The 16,560-nt window shown below is 45.3% G+C and overlaps 5 non-coding genes across 5 annotated transcripts; 4 read left to right on the top strand and 1 right to left on the bottom strand.

Annotated features, from left to right (window-relative positions):
- The first annotated feature begins 513 nt into the window (after positions 1-513).
- Positions 514-584, top strand: trnag-gcc (transfer RNA glycine (anticodon GCC)). The gene has a single exon. It is a non-coding gene; the product is annotated as a tRNA-Gly (tRNA).
- Positions 585-1,663: 1,079 nt separating this feature from the next.
- On the top strand, positions 1,664-1,734 carry trnag-gcc (transfer RNA glycine (anticodon GCC)). Its single transcript has one exon. It is a non-coding gene; the product is annotated as a tRNA-Gly (tRNA).
- A 4,534-nt stretch (positions 1,735-6,268) lies between these two features.
- Positions 6,269-6,339, top strand: trnag-gcc (transfer RNA glycine (anticodon GCC)). The gene has a single exon. It is a non-coding gene; the product is annotated as a tRNA-Gly (tRNA).
- Positions 6,340-7,150: 811 nt separating this feature from the next.
- trnag-gcc (transfer RNA glycine (anticodon GCC)) lies at positions 7,151-7,221 on the top strand. Its single transcript has one exon. It is a non-coding gene; the product is annotated as a tRNA-Gly (tRNA).
- A 2,414-nt stretch (positions 7,222-9,635) lies between these two features.
- On the bottom strand, positions 9,636-9,706 carry trnag-gcc (transfer RNA glycine (anticodon GCC)). Its single transcript has one exon. It is a non-coding gene; the product is annotated as a tRNA-Gly (tRNA).
- Positions 9,707-16,560: the final 6,854 nt, after the last annotated feature.

Below are 16,560 nucleotides of genomic sequence, written 5' to 3' on the forward strand. Positions count from 1 at the left end.
TGGGTCTTTGCCCAAACATTATGGAGAGCACGGTATCTCTGGTAGCTCTAGAGCTATTGCCTAACAGCGCCAGAAACCCGGGTTCGATCCTGACTGTAAGGAGTTTGTACATTCTCACCGTGACCGCGTGGGTTTTCTTCGAGATCAGTTTCCTCCCACACTCCAAAGACATACAGGTTTGTAGGTTAATTAGCTTGGTATAAATATAACTTGTCCCTGGTATATGTTGGATAGTGTTAATGTGCGGGGATCGCTAGTCGGTGTGGACTCGGTGGGCCGAAGGGCCTGTTTCCGTGCTGTATCTTTAAACTAAACTAAAAACATGGATAGATGACGCTGCCTGTCCATGTCCTCCAGAGATGCTGAGTTACTCGTGCACTTTATGTTCTACTCAAGATTCCAACATCTGCGATTCCTTGAGTCTCCTTCAGACGTGCATTTTCTGCAAAAAAATGACCTTACTTGTGAATGCAAATATTGAATAAGGAGCCAGTGAGCAGTTTTCATCCTGTTGCATTGGTGGTTCAGTGGTAGAATTCTCGCCTGCCACGCGGGAGGCCCGGGTTCGATTCCCGGCCAATGCAAATCATTCTTTTTCATTCCTGCCTTCCTATCTTCTATCTTGCATTTAACCCTCTTCATCCCCACCCTCACCCCATCTGTTTAGTATTTTGCTCTTGTAACTTTACGACAGCTGTGCAGCCTCAGCTTTCTTTCATCTCCCTTCAACCTTGCAGAAGCAGCATCAACACATGGAAAATGTCAAGTTAGTAGAGTGGGGGAAGGGGGGTGGGTGAAAGTTGAATTAATAGAGAGGTGGGAGCAGAACAAACCTTGGCAAGTGATAGGTGGATACAGATGATGTGGGGGGGGGGGAGTTGATTGGCAGATGGTTGGATCAGAGGTGAATAGACAAAAGTGAGATAAGGAGAGAAGGGGAGAAGAGCCATGAAATGCAAACCCGGAGAAAGGTATCTACATGGAAGGGGACAGGGTGAAGGGGTAAAGGAGAACTCTATGCGCATCCAGGGGGGACACTGGGGGGGGGAAAGGGGGCAAGGGTCATAAAGGGGGGAAGGACGTCAAAGGTTATGGGGAGTAATCAGGATAATGGGGATGAGAATCAGCCATGATTGAATGACAGAGTGGACTCAGTGGGCTGAAGGGTGTAATTATGTTCCTATATCTTATGGTCTTCTGAGGTTGTTTGTAAGTTAGTTACCTAAAATAGGAGGTCAATGTTCATGCCGTTGGGTTGTAAGCTGCCCAAGCAGAATACGAGGTGTTGTTCCTTCAGTTTGTGTATGGCTTCATTCTGGCAATGGAGGAGCCCCTGGACAGAATGGTCAGTATTGGAATGGGAAGGGGAGTTAAAATGCATAACGATTGGGGAACCAGTAGGCCTTGACGGACGTAGCGTGAGTGATCGGTGAAATGGTCGCTCGGTCTACATTTGGTCTCACCGATGGAAGGGAAGCCATATTGGGAGCACTGAATGCAGTAGATGAGGTGAGAGGAGGTGCAAATATCTAATGTCCAGTTTCCTTTACAGATGCTGCATGGTTTGCTCAGTTTTGACAGCAATTTGCTTCTGCAAAGAAATGGCGATTACTTATGAAAGAAAATATAGAATAAGAAGAAAGTGAGTAGTTTTCATCCTGTTGCATTGGTGGTTCAGTGGTAGAATTCTCGCCTGCCACGCGGGAGGCCCGGGTTCGATTCCCGGCCAATGCAAAACATTCTTTTTCATTCCTGCCTGTATTCATCCCATCTTCTTTGCTTTTAACTCTCTTCGTCCCATGCTCACCCCATCTGTTTAACCTTTTCCTTCTCCAACTTTGAAACAGCAGCTCAATCTCACAACTTTCATTCATCTCACCTCATTATTGCAGCACCAACACATGAAAAATATCAACCTTTGCTGCAGAGAACAGAGTATTTATGCTAAGTGAGCGAGTGGGTATTGTTGATCTTTACAGGAATGCAGTTGTCATTGCACAGTGGTGTCGGAAAGCCAGCTTGCATGCACACAAGGTGGCCAGGGAGGCAAAAGGTGTGTTGGCTTTAGTTAAGTGAGGATATGAGTTCAGGAGTGGAGACCATGTCACAGGTCATACAGCTCAGTGACAGGCCCTTTGACTCACCTATATACATGCCAACCCTCAGGCCCTATCTACACAAATCTGATTAACCTACCCTTGATCTGCAAGGCTGCAATGTCTTGGTGATTCAGATACTTCTACAAAACGCAGTTTGGGGATTGTTTTGCAGAATGATCACCTGAGTTGTCACTTTACATGGGCGGGTCCTCCAAAGCCTCCCTTTGCCCACCACTGCATCTCTCCCTCGGCCCACACTGAGCCACTGGTCTGTAGCCTCCAGTGCACTTTGTACACAATCTTTGTACACTGGGTCAGTCAGCATCTCTGAACACATGGATAGGTGACGTTTCAGGTCCTGAAACGTTGCCTGTCCTTGCCTTCCAGGAATGCTAAGTTACTCTCACACTTTATATTCTACTCAAGATTCAAAGATCTGTGTACTTTACACACAAAAACAAAGAATTTCACTGTACCTAATACAAGTGACAATAAAGTTTCATCATCATCATGAACATCTTGCAGCCTACTGGACTCTGTATTGAATTCTACCACATCAGGCAGCTTGACTTTTTCTGTTCATGTCAGTTGTCTGTCTGTGGAAGTGGTTCAATTTGTTGTGTTTTTCCCCCCATTTTTCCTTTTTTCTCTCTGGAAGTGGAGGTCATGTCCAATCTAACCTTGTTGCAAGTTGCAGGTTAACATTGTTGCAAGGTTAATGGCCTCTGTAAATTGGCCCATGTGTGTAGGGAGTGAATGCAAAAATGGGGTAACATGGAACTGGTGGTGTGAACAGATGATCGACGATTGGTGTGCTCAGTGGTCCTCAGGGCATGTTTCCATGGTGTATCTCTAAACTAAACTAAACTAAACTAAACTAAACTAAACTAAACTAAACTAAACTAAACTAAACTAAACTAAACTAGTCCAGCACAAAGAGAGGAGCAACTGGGTCAGGCAGTATCTCTGGTGGCACTGGATAAGCAACATTTTGTGTCGGGGCCCTTCTACAGACTGATAGTAGTGGGTGGTGGGGGGGGGGTGGGGAGAAAGCTGGTAAAGAGATGGGGTGGGATAAAGCCTGGCAAGTTAGAGCTGGATACATATTAAGGGGTTTGATGAGCAGATGGGTGGACAAATGCCCTAGATGACAAGGAGACAAAAGTGTGTCAGATTTGAGGGGAGTGAAATGTAAAGCCAGAGGGAGGTATATAGTTTAGTTTAGAGATACAGCGCGGAAACAGGCCCTTCGGCCCACCGGGTCCGCACCGACCAGCGATCCCCGTACTTTAACTGTACTGTACACACACTAGGGATAATTTTTACATTTTTATACTGTCAATTAACCTTCAAACCTGTACACCTTTGGAGTGTGGGAGGAAACCGAAGATCTCAGAGAAACCCCATGTGGTCACGGGGAGAACGTACAAACTCCATATAGACAAGCACCAGTAGTCTGGATCAAACCCGGGTCTCTGGCGCTGTAAGGCAGCAACTCTACCACTGTGCCATTGTGCCACTTTAGGTGAAGGGGATTGAGGGGAGGGGGCAGGATAGGGGGGGGAATGGGTTTTCATTGGAGTAGGAGATCACAGAAAAGAGGACGAAGGGTGGGGTTACTTAAAATTGAAGAATTCAATATTTATACCATTGGGTTGTAAGCTCCCCATACGAGCCACTGTTCCTCCAATTTCCATGAAGCCTCACCCTGGCAATGAGACCCAGGAAAGAAAGGTTAGCATGGGAATGGGAATGGGGTTAAAATGGGTACCAACTGAGAGATTCTCGTGGCGGTCCAAGAGCAGGCATTGGGTGAAATGGTCATCCAGTCTACACATGGTCTTGCCGATGTAAAGTGACAGGTGACATGTGGCGAGTGATGGGTGATTACAAGCGATGGAGGGAGTGATGGGCAGATGGGTGAAGGTAGTGTGTTTAGATTATAACATGGTCGAACGGCAGGAGTCACAGAGGGTACGGGGTGAACGACGGTCCCACAGAGATCCTATTGGAGAGAGGAGGAGAACCTCACCAAAGTTAGCAAACATTGAGAAGATTTTGCTGTGGAGCAGTCAAATGGAGACACAAGTAAATACCGACGCTGGAATTATGTCTAAAAATAAAGTGCTGGAGGACATCAGTGGGTCAGGCAACCTCTGTGGCGGGAATGGACAGAGAACATTTCCAATCGGATCCTTTTCCAGACTAGTGGAGGGGGGAAAAGTGGAAAAAAGTGTTGCAGGTTAGCTTAGGATAGGTGGATACAGGTAGGGGGGGGGGGTGATTGCAGATGGGCGAAGATAGTGAACCAGGGTCAGAACATGGTCAGAATATGATCAAACAAGAGAACAGCAGGAATTACAGAGGGGGAGATCTGGGAAGTTCCTTCAGTGGTTTATAACACAAAGTGCTGGAGTAACTCAGAGAGTCAGTCATCATCTCTGAACACATGGATAGGTGACGTTTCAGGTCCTGAAACATTGCCTGTCCATGTCTTCCAGGATTGCTAACTTACTCTCACACTTTATGTTCTGCTCAAGATTCAAAGATCTGCAGTTTCTTGAGTCTCCATCATCGATGCATTTTCTGGGAATTAAAGTCCTTACTTGTGCATGCAAATACTGAATAAGGAGCCAGTGAATATTTGCTCCCCTGTTGCATTCTGACAAGGAGCCAGTGGTAGAATTCTTGCCTGCCATGCAGGAGGCCCGGGTTCGATTCCCGGCCAATGCAAAACGTTATTTTTCATTCCTGCCTGTATTCATCCCTTGTTCTTTCTTGCATTTAACCCTCTTCATCCCCACCCTCACCCCATCTGTTGCCTGGTTTCTTAGTGTTTTCCTCTTTTCACGTTATGACAGCTGCTCAACTTCACAGCATTCTTTCACCTCACTTCAGCACTTGGGAAGAGGCACCAACACGTGAAAAATGTCAAGTTAGACACCTTGCTCCAAAAATAGTATTTTATGGCAGGAGCAGTAAATAAATACAGTTGCTCTTCAGAGGTCAAGTTGTCTTCATGCACAATATATAGTTCAGTCAGTGGGGTGCGAGGCAAAAGGTGCGTTGGCCTTCGTTATGAGAGGATTTCAGTTCAGGAGGTGGGTTATCGAGTCACACAGCACAGAGACAAGTCCGGCAGCTCAACATCTTCATGCCGACCATCAAGAACCTACCTTTACTAGTTCCATTTACTGTCACCGGGCCGTAGCCATCAATGTCTGGGGGAGTCAAGTGTTTATTCAGGTTTTTCTTAAATATTTGCGTCCAGTACTTTCTCAGGCGGTGTGTCCAGATTGCAACCACCCTCTGAGTGAAAAAAAACCTATGCCCTCTGATCAAAAAAGTGGACCTGAAATGCCTACTGTCCAGTTCCCTTTCTGGGTGCTGCCTGGCTTGCTAAGTTTTTCCATCAATTTGTTGTCTCTAAAGTAATACAATACAATACAATACAATACAATACAATACAATACAATATATCTTTATTGTCATTGTACCCAGGGGTACAACGAGATTGGGAATGCGCCTCCCATACGATGCACTAATTTAGGTAATTTAGACAGCAGCAACCCAACGAAACGAACAGTTGTAACAGTTTTGGACAGGGTAAAGTGCAAGTTGATCTATGCGTTGTGGCCATCCGGCTCAGCAGGACCGGTTCATAGCAGCTATGGCCCTGGGGATGAAGCTGTTCCTGAGTCTGGAGGTGCGGGCATAGAAGGCCTTGTATCGTCTGCCCGATGGAAGGAGTTCGAACAGACTGTTGCAGGGGTGTGAAGAGTCTTTGTGGATGCTGGTGGCTTTTCTGAGGCATCGTGTGTTGTAGATGCCCTCCAAGTCTGGTAGCTGTGTTCCGATGGCCCTCTGAGCTCTATGGACTACCCGCTGTAGAGCTTTCCTTTCTGCCTCCGTGCAGCTGAGGTACCACACAGGGATTCCATGCGTTAGGATGCTCTCTATGGTGCAGCGGTAGAAGGTCTTCAGCAGCTGTTGGGGTAGACCAGACTTTTTCAGTGTTCTTAAGTAGAACAGTCTTTGTTGTGCCTTCTTGACCAGCGCAGCAGTGTTATTGGACCATGTTAGGTCCTCCGAAATGTGAGTGCCCAGAAACTTGAAGCTGGACACTTAGTTGTAATTGCAGAGGCAGTGAGTAAATTGTTTTATCTGTTGCATTGGTGGTTCAGTGGTAGAATTCTCGCCTGCCACGCGGGAGGCCCGGGTTCGATTCCCGGCCAATGCAAAATGGTCTTTTTGACAAAGACCAGCAGTGAAAAGACAAAAGGTAATGAGATAAGGAGAGAAGAGGTGTGAAACGCAAAGCCAGAGAATGGTACTTACCTGGAAGGAGACAGGGTGAAGGGTTAAAGGAGATATGGATGCTCATCCAGGTGGAGCACAGGGGGGGAAATGGCAGCATGGGGCCACAAAGGGAGGAAGGGCATCAAAGGTTATGGGGAGTAGGGAGGGGAATGGCAACGAGAGGAAAAATAGATTAGCCATGATTGAATGGCGGAGTAGACTCGATCATGCTGAATGGCCAAATTCTGCTCCTATGACTTATTGTCTTATGATCTTATGAGGATGTTTGTATGCTAAGTTACCTAAAGCATGAGGTCAATATTCCTACCATTAGATTACAAGCTATTCAAGGGGAATATGATTTTAGATTTAGTGCGCGGTTCCTCTAGTTTGCATGTAGCCTCATTCTGGTAATGAAGGAGGCCCAGGACAGAAAGGTCAGTGTGGGAATGGGAAGGGGAGTAAAAATAGTTAGCAACTGGGAGATCCAGTAGGCCTTGGTGGACGTGAAGTGATCAGTGAAACAGTCACCAGATCTACACTTGGTCTTGCTGATGTACAGGCGACCACATTTTGAGCACCAAATGCAGTAGATGAGGTGGGAGGAGGTGCAAATGTCTAATGTCCAGTTCCCTTCACAGATGCTGCCTGGCTTGGTATGTTTATCTTGCAGTTTGTTTCTGTAAAGAAATAGCCTTCCTTGTGAAGGCAATTATTGAATAAGGTAGGTAGTGAGCAATTTCCATCCTGTTGCATTGGTGGTTCAGTGGTAGAATTCTCGCCTGCCACGCGGGAGGCCCGGGTTCGATTCCCGGCCAATGCAAAACATTCTTTTTCATTCCTGCCTGTATTCATCCCCTGTCCTTTCTTGCATTTAAACTTCTTCACCCCCACCCTCACCCCATCTGTTTAACATTTTCATGTTACAACTTTAAACAGATGCTCAACCTCAGAGTTTTCTTTCATCTCACTTCAGCATTTAGGAAGCAGCACTGCCTTCTGGGTGTTTGTTCAGATTCCTCTTGAATGTTGAGCGAGACTCTCTGCCTCCGGTACTTTCTCAGGCGGTGTGTCCTGATTGCAACCACCCTCTGAGTGAAAAACCCTCCTCAGCTCCTCTCTAAACATTTTACTCCTCACCTTTAACCTGTGCCCTCTGGTCTTGGATACCCAGATCATGGGGAATGTTTCTTATTGCTTACCCTGTCTACATCTCTCAAGAGTTCAAGGGATAGGGGGGTAGTGTCGGAACATGTAATTGAAGAAGATGAACTGACTGGAAAGGTCAAGTCAGCAGCAGCTGTACTACTAGTTGGTTCTGTCATAAAGCACGAAAGCTGTCCAGATAATGGGTCCTACCAGAGACACAAGGAACTGCAGATGCTGGTTTACAAAAAACGGCACAAAGTGCAGGAGTAACTCAATAGGTCAGGCAGCATCTCAGAAGAACATGGATAGGTGACATTTCAGGTTTGGGCCCTTCTTCAGATGGAGGGGAAGGGGGGGGGGGAGAGAAAAAGCTGGAAGAGAGGTGGGAGCAGAACAAAGTCTGGCAAGTGTTAGGTGGATATAGGTGAGGGGGGTTTTGCTTGGCAATGGTTGGAGGCCAGAGATGAAAAGCTAAAAGGAACTGAGAGACGGAGACAAGGAGAGCACAGGAGTCAAACGTGAAGCCTGAGAAAGGAACATAGGGGGAAAGGGACGAGGCGAAGGGGAAAAAGAGAAATGGATGCACATCCAGGTGGGACACAGGGCAGAAAACGGGAAAAGATATCTGACATATGATGAAAGAATGGATCCACTGGGCTTATATTCATTGGAATTTAGGACGAGAGGGGATCTTATAGAAACATAAAATTATTAAGGGATTGGTCAGGCTAGATGCAGGAAAAATGTTCCCAATGTTGGGGGAGTCCAGAACCAGGGGTCACAGTTTAAGAATAAGGGGTAGGCCATTTAGGACTGAGATGAGGAAAAACTTTTTCACCCAGAGAATTGTGAATCTGTGGAATTCTCTGCCACAGAAGACAGTGGAGGTTAATTCACTGGATGTTTTCAAGAGAGTTAGATATTGCACTTAGGACTAACGGAATCAAGGGATATAGGGAGAAAGCAGGAATGGAGTACTGATTTTGGATGATCAGCCTTGATCATATTGAATAGTGGTGCTGGCTTGAAGGGCCAAATGGCCTGCTCCTGCACCTACTTTCTATGTTTCTATGTTTAAGAAGATTATTTATAGACAGGGGACAGGGGTTTTCCTCTCCACCTAAATCCACGACTAACTCCTTAGTCTTGTTGGTGTTGAGCTGCAGGTGATTCATCTCACACCACTCAACAAAGTCGTTGATTATACCTTCTGTATTCAGCATCCTCCAACTTCTCCGTCACCTCCAATATGATCCCACCACTGGTCACATCTTCCCATCTCCTCCCCTTTCCGCCTTCTCAGAGATTGCTCCCTCTGCAACACTTTGGTTCATTCATCTCTTCCCGCCCAATTCGCCCCCTCGTCAGGTACTTTCGCCAACAACTGCAGGAGATGTAGCACCTGTCCAATTGCCTCCCTCCCCCACCTCAATCGAGGGACCCCAGCAGTCCTTCTAACTGAGGCAGAAGTTCATGTGCACCTCCTCAAACCTCATCTACTGCATCCGGTGTTCCCAATGTGACTTCCAGTACATCGGCGAGACCAAGCACAGACTCAGCGACCAGTTTGTTGAACACTTGTGTGAGGTCCCGCAACGCCTTCTGGACCGCTGGTTGCTAATTTTAATTCCCCTTCCCATTTCCATAGAATTCTCCAATTTTAAGTAACTAACTCACAACAGGCACCTTCCCCCATAATGCCCTCCCTCCTAACGTCTCCACTCCTGAACTCATATCCTCACTTAACTAAAGCCAACACACCTTTCGCCTCCCTTCCAACCTTGTGTGCATGCAAGCTGGCTTTCCGACACCACTGTGCAATGACAACTGCATTCCTGTAAAGATCAACAATACCCACTCGCTCACTTTGCATAAATACTCTGTTCTCTACAGCAAAGTGCCTAATTTGATATTTTTCATGTTTTGGTGCTGCAATAATGAGGTGAGATGAATGAAAGTTGTGAGATTGAGCTGCTGTTTCAAAAGTTGGAGAAGGAAAAGGCTAAACAGATGGGGTGAGTATGGGATGAAGAGAGTTAAAAGCAAAGAAGATCAGATGAATACAGGCAGGAATGAAAAAGAATGTTTTGCATTGGCCGGGAATCGAACCCGGGCCTCCCGCGTGGCAGGCGAGAATTCTACCACTGAACCACCAATGCAACAGGATAGAATCCATTCACTGTCTCCTTCAATATTTGCATTCACAAATAAGGCCATTTTGTTACAGAAACAAACTGCTGGAAAAACATAGCAAGTCAGGCAGCATCTGCGAAGGAAATGGAACATTATGCATTTGCACCTCCTCTCATCTCCGAGGTAGAAACATAGAAACATAGAAAATAGGTGCAGGAGTAGGCCATTCGGCTCTTCGAGCCTGCACCGCCATTCAATATGATCATGGCTGATCATCCAACTCAGTATCCCGTACCTGCCTTCTCTCCATATCCTTTTAGCCACAAGGGCCACATCTAACTCCCTCTTAAATATAGCCAATGAACTGGCCTCAACTACCTTCTGTGGCAGAGAATTCCACAGATTCACCACTCTGTGTGAAAAAAAACTTTCTCATCTCGGTCCTAAAAGACTTTCCCCTTATCCTTAAACTGTAACCCCTTGTTCTGGACTTCCCCAACATCGGGAACAATCTTCCTGCAGCTAGCCTGTCCAACCCCTTAAGAATTTTGTACGTTTCTATAAGATCCCCCCTCAATCTTCTAAATTCCAGCGAGTACAAGCCGAGTCTATCCAGTCTTTCTTCATATGAAAGTCCTGCCATCCCAGGAATCAATCTGGTGAACCTTCTCTGTACTCCCTCTATGGCAAGAATGTCTTTCCTCAGATTAGGAGACCAAAACTGTAAGCAATACTCCAGGTGTAGTCTCACCAATGTCCTGTACAACTGCAGCAGAACCTCCCTGCTCCTATACTCAAATCCCCTCGCTATGAATGCCAACATACCATTGGCTTTCTTCACTGCCTGCTGCACCTGCATGCCTACTTTCAATGACTGGTGTACCACGACACCCAGGTCTCGTTGCATCTCCCCTTTTCCTAATCGGCCACCATTCAGATAATAGTCTGCTTTCCTATTCTTGCCACCAAAGTGGATAACCTCACATTTATCCACATTATACTGCATCTGCCATGCAATTGCCCACTCAACTAACCTATCCAAGTCACGTTGCAGCCTTCTAGCATCCTCCTCACAGCTAACACTGCCCCCCAGCTTCGGTCATCTGCAAACTTGGAGATGTTGCATTCAATTCCCTCGTCCAAATCATTAATATATATTGTAAATAGCTGGGGTCCCAGCACTGAGCCTTGCGGTACCCCACTAGTCACTGCCTGCCATTCTGAAAAGGACCCGTTTATTCCTACTCTTTGCTTCCTGTCTGCCAGCCAGTTCTCTATCCACATCAATACTGAACCCACAATACCGTGTGCTTTAAGTTTGCATACTAATCTCTTATGTGGGACCTTGTCGAAAGCCTTCTGGAAGTCCAGATATAACACATCCACTGGTTCTCCCTTATCCACTCTACTAGTTACATCCTCGAAAAATTCTATAAGATTCGTCAGACATGATTTACCTTTCATAAATCCATGCTGACTTTGTCCAATGATTTCACCACTTTCCAAATGTGCTGCTATCCCATCTTTAATAACTGACTCTAGCATTTTCCCCACTACCGATGTTAGACTAACTGGTCTGTAATTCCCCGTTTTCTCTCTCCCTCCCTTTTTGAAAAGTGGGGTTACATTAGCTACCCTCCAATCCTCAGGAACTACTCCAGAATCCAAAGAGTTTTGAAAAATTATCACTAATGCATCCACTATTTCTGGGGCTACCTCATTAAGCACTCTGGGATGCAGTCTATCTGGCCCTGGGGATTTATCGGCCTTTAATCCATTCAATTTACCTAACACCACTTCCCGACTAACCTGGATTACACTCAGTTCCTCCATCTCATTTGACCCCCGGTCCCCTGCTATTTCTGGCAGATTATTTATGTCTTCCTTAGTGAAGACAGAACCAAAGTAGTTATTCAATTGGTCTGCCATGTCCTTGTTCCCTATGATCAATTCACCTGTTTCTGACTGCAAGGGACCTACATTTGTTTTAACTAATCTTTTTCTCTTCACATATCTATAAAAGCTTTTGCAGTCAGTTTTTATGTTCCCTGCCAGTTTTCTTTCATAATCTATTTTCCCTTTCCTAATTAAGCCCTTTGTCCTCCTCTGCTGGACTCTGAATTTCTCCCAGTCCTCTGGTATGATACTTTTTCTGGCTAATTTATATGCTTCATCTTTTGTTTTGACACTATCCCTAATTTCCCTTGTTAGCCACGGATGCACTACCTTCCCTGATTTATTCTTTTGCCAAACTGGGATGAACAATTGTTGTAGTTCATCCATGCGGTCTTTAAATGCCTTCCATTGCATATCCACCGTCAACCCTTTAAGAATCAATTGCTAGTCTATCTTGGCCAATTCACGTCTCATGCCCTCAAAGTTACCCTTCTTTAAGTTCAGAACCGTTGTTTCTGACTTAACTAAGTCACTCTCCATCCTAATGAAGAACTCAACCATATTATGGTCACTCTTGCCCAAGGGGCCACGCACATCAAGACTGCTAACTAACCCTTCCTCATTACTCAATACCCAGTCTAGAATAGCCTGCTCTCATGTTGGTTCCTCTACATGTTGGTTTAGAAAACTATCCCGCATACATTCCAAGAAATCCTCTTCCTCAACACCTCTGCCAATTTGATTCACCCAATCTATATGTAGATAGATTCACCCAATCTATATGCTGATTCACCCAATCTATATGCTGGTCGGTGCGGACTCGGTGGGCCAAAGTGCCTGTTTCTGTGCGGTATCTCTCAACTAAACTAAACTAAAGGAGTAAATGAATAGTTTCTATCCTGTTGCATTGGTGATTCAGTGATTCAGTGGTAGAATTCTTGCCTGTCACGCGGGAATTAAAAATTTGAATTTGAAAATGTACGGGAGATGCATATCTGGTTTCTGGGTTGCCGGAGAAGCATTGACAGCATGGGAATTTTGCAATGTTTCCGAAGACGGTGTAATCTCAACCTGACTCGGCATTGTCGTGGTCATTGTCGTCGGGTAAAAGAAAATGTTGGCGATCTGCTACGACTTTGACAGTCGCCGGCAGTCACCAAAGAAATCGCCTAAGTGGGACAGGCCCTTAATTCAACATTTGCATTCATGAGTAAAGCTTTCCTTTTTGCTGCAAACCCCTCACTGAAAATGACTGAAACTGCAAATGTTATAGGTGAGTGAGTGGGAAGTGAAGCAAAAGGTGCATTGGCCTTTGTTATGAGAGGATTTCAGTCCAGATGTTGGGACCGAGTCATAGAGTCGGTGGGTTATCGAGTCACACAGCACAGAGACACGTCCTGCAGCCCAACATCTTCATGCCGACCATCAAGAACCTGCCTTTACTAGTTCCATTTACTGTCACGTGGCCGGAGCCTTCACTGTCTGGCGGATTCAAGTGTTCGTTCAGGTTTCTCTTAAATGTTGAGGCTTTGTCTCCGATACTTTCTCAGGCAGCGTGTCCACATTGCAACCACCCTCTGAGTGAAAAAAACCTATGCCCTCTGATCTTGAATACCTCCTTCGCAGAGAATGTTTCTTATTATTTACTCTGTCTCCGCCTCTGACATGTTGCAGGGATAGGGGGATAGTGGAAGACAACGATGAGCCACAATATTGATAAATGGCAGAGCAGGCTGTAAAGGTCAAGTGAATGGTAACAGTTCTTGTTGGCTCCATCATAAAGCATATAATCAGTGAAAGGGTCCTGGCCTGAAATATCTACAGTCTAGTTCCCTTTATAGGTGCTGGCTGAGTTTTTTTCCATAAACTTGTTTTCTTGAAAACTCGTGAATGCAAATATTGAATAAGGAGGCAGTGAGTAGTTTCTATCCTGTTGCATTGGTTGGTCAGTGGTAGAATTCTCGCCTGCCACGCAGGAGGCCCAGGTTCGATTCCCGGCCAATGCAAAACAGTCTTTTTAATTCCTGTCTCTCTTCATCTCGTGGCATTTCTTGCATTGAACCCTCGTCTTCACCACCCTCACCCCTTCCGTTTAGCGTTTTCCTCTCGTAACTTTACCTCAGCAGTTCAACCTCAGAGATTTCATTCATCTCACTTCAGCATTTAGGAAGCTGTGTGGCTTATGAAAAATGTCAAGTTCATCTCCTTGCTGCACAAGAGCAGAATGGTTTATGAAAGATTAGTTTTTGGATAATGCTGATCTTCAAAGAGACTTGGCTAGTTTTGTACACTGGTCTCGGAATTCCAACATGCAGTGGCAGCAAGTGAAAAGGGATGCTAAAGGTGTGTTGGCCTTTGTTGCAGAGCTCAACCGGAAGAATCATTCAAAGTGTTGGAGTAACTCAGCAGGTCAGGCAGCATCTGTTGAGGACATGGATAGGCGATGTTTCAGGTGGGAACTCTTCTGCAGAATCTGAAGAAGAGTCCCGATTCGAAACGTCACCTATCCATGTTTTCCACAGGTGCTGACTGAACCGTTGAGTTACTCCAGCACTTGGGTCTTTTTTTTGCCAACCAGCTTCCGCAGTTCCTTGTGTCTACAGAAAGAATAATTCCCCTGGCTGGGAAGTCCGGCGCCTAGAATCGTAGAATGGTAACAGCGCAGAAGAAAGCCATTCGGCCCATCGTGTTCACGGCAGCTAGGTGCCAGAGCTACTCTCTACTCATCTGCCATTGTGTGTGACTTCACAAATCTTTCTCCATTATAGGCATCGCAAAGTGCACCACATTACCTGCCTCCATCACACCCACAGTCAGCTCATTCCGCATCCTCAGAATGAAAATCATCCTGGGCTCCAAGCCCAACCTGCCATTCAGTCGCCATGTATCACTGAACAAATCCAGTTCCCACTTTGTCTCCATGTCCCTTGATCTCTTTAACCATTAGAACTTTATCTAACACCTTGTATAAGTGTAATGATTCTATCTCATCTGCTCTTTCTGCTAGGGAATTAATGTTGTTGCTTTTAAGGTGCATGTATAACTGCAGCAAATATTAATGTCATTGTTCACATTCATATCTAGTCCATAGGACAAATAAGCACCCAGGAACTTGAATGAATGATAAGGATGGACAGGTTTGGGAACTTTGGATAACTAGAGATACTGCTAGTTTAGTCAAAAAGAACAAGGAAGCACGTGTAAGCCTTAGGATGCTGAAATTGGACAAGGCCCTCGAGGAATATTAAAGAAACGGGAAAGACCTTAAGCATGGAATTAGGAAGACTAAAAGGGGCCATGAAATTTCTTGACAAGTAGGACTGAAGAGAATCCCAGGGTATTTAATATATATATTAGGAACAAGAGGGGTAGCTAGGGAAAGGGTAGGTCCGCTCAAGGGCAAAGGAAGGGACATGTGCATGGAACCGGCGCAGGTGGGTGAAGTCCTTAATGAGTACTTTATTGGTCAGGGCATTGAGTATAGAAGTCATGATGCAGCAATACAAAAAAATTGTTAGGTCACATACAGAATATAGCATGCAGTTCCAGAACAAGGGGCCACAGTTTAAGAATAAGGGGTAGGACATTTAGAACTGAGATGAGGAAAAACTTTTTCAGTCAGAGAGTTGTGAATCTGTGGAATTCTCGGCATAGGTTTAAGGTGAGAGGGGGGAAATTTCATGGCGATGTGCAAAGTAAAAAAATTTACGGAGATTTGTAGGTACCTGTAACATGCTGTCAGGGAAGATCAAGGATGCAGTTATGATTGCAGCATTTAAGAGGCATTTAGACAGGAAGATGAACAGGCAGTGAATAGAGGTATATGGACCAAGTGCAGGCAGATGAGATTAGTTTAGGTGGGTGGAGCTATGATGGGCAAAATGCCCCAGTGCTGCACTGTTCTATGTTCTATGAGGAGGCTTAACAGTTAAATACAAGATGATGTTGACCTTAGGGGAAATTCCAAAACTACGGTGCGTAACTCAGATTAAGAAGGAGATGAAGGAGGTTTTTCTTTTCTCAAAGGGTTGAGTACAATTGGAATTTTCTACTGCTGAGAGATGTGTGGAGGCTGAATCACTGGAAATGGTCACGGCTGGGATGGACAGATGTTCAATCAAGGGATTCAAAGTTTACACAATGTTCAGGAAGGAACTGCAGATGTTGGTTTACATCGAAGAGAGAAACAAAATGCGGGAGTAACAGGACAGGCAGCATCTCTGAGGAGAATGAATGGGTGGTGTTTCAGGTTGAGACCCAGTCTGAAGAAGGGTCTCGACCCGAAGTGTCACCCATTTCTCTCCAGTGATCCTGCCTATCCCGCTGAGTTACTCCAGCATTTTGTGTGTATCTTCAAGGTTGACAAGAACCGGGCAGGAAAGATTGGATCAACTATGCTCATACTGAATTATGGAAGATTCTCAAGAGACTGGATGGACTATTCCTGCTGCTGTTTCTGTCTTGTATTCATGCATTATCACAGGATATACATCCCTGAAGGCTTTCTCCTTTGGATGAGGCACTAAAGCAAGGGTTTTGCGCATTCCATTCAATGGACCTCGAGAGTCTCAAAGCGCTGACTTAGAAAATGGCAGAGCTTCCCAATGTATACAGGGTGCCAAAGTGATGTTTCATTTGAAGCTGACCTCCACAACAGCCCACCTCCCCCCTCACTCTCCAACATCTCTGCTTCACCAGCTCATTGCCACAACCTCTTGGTCACTCCAGAAATTAAATTCCTTTTGAGGTAAAATGTTGCACAAGAAGTAGAACTTTTGTATATGCTGACTTCTCTCAGATTTTCAATTGGTTGATTTGTCACACGATGGTAGAGGTAATGGTCAATTGTTTGCACAAACTCACCAGGCTTGATTTCAAAATCAGCTTTCTAATTGCCTCATTTTAACAGGAAAAAACATCTGCAATGAAAAATTTCAAAGATTTTTTTGTAAAATAAAGGAATCATTTACATTGAACCAGTCAA

Source organism: Rhinoraja longicauda, chromosome 1 (genome assembly GCF_053455715.1).
Source record: "Rhinoraja longicauda isolate Sanriku21f chromosome 1, sRhiLon1.1, whole genome shotgun sequence".
In the NCBI taxonomy this organism is placed as follows: domain Eukaryota; kingdom Metazoa; phylum Chordata; class Chondrichthyes; order Rajiformes; family Arhynchobatidae; genus Rhinoraja; species Rhinoraja longicauda.